This window comes from Morone saxatilis, unplaced genomic scaffold (genome assembly GCF_004916995.1).
Source record: "Morone saxatilis isolate NCDOM2014 unplaced genomic scaffold, NCSU_SB_2.0 Contig3, whole genome shotgun sequence".
NCBI classification, from domain to species: domain Eukaryota; kingdom Metazoa; phylum Chordata; class Actinopteri; family Moronidae; genus Morone; species Morone saxatilis.
Genome location: NW_023339873.1, coordinates 7,372,826 through 7,373,082, shown reverse-complemented (window position 1 = coordinate 7,373,082; position 257 = coordinate 7,372,826). Strand labels below are relative to the sequence as shown.

Below are 257 nucleotides of genomic sequence, written 5' to 3'. Positions count from 1 at the left end.
TGTGTGTGTGTCTGAGAGAGAGAGGCTTTTCTTTCTTCTTTTATGCTGAATACCAGCCTACTCATCTCTGTGTAGCTCTCCCACTGTTCATGGTGCATATTGCTGAAGAAGGAACTCTCTCAGTGGGTAGGGGATTATAAAGTGTGTGTTTGTAAATCGGGCAAGCTATTGCAGGTTGGGTAATTCGTTCCTGTTTAGAGTCCATTATTGAATTCAGTTAAGCTCACTAGTGTGCTTGTGCATCAGCACACACATAC

At 43.2% G+C, this 257-nt stretch overlaps 1 protein-coding gene across 1 annotated transcript in view; it reads left to right on the top strand.

Moving 5' to 3' along the window:
* Positions 1 to 257, top strand: part of tnika (TRAF2 and NCK interacting kinase a) — a 58,515-nt gene that overhangs the window by 33,733 nt on the left and 24,525 nt on the right. The window lies entirely within an intron of this gene.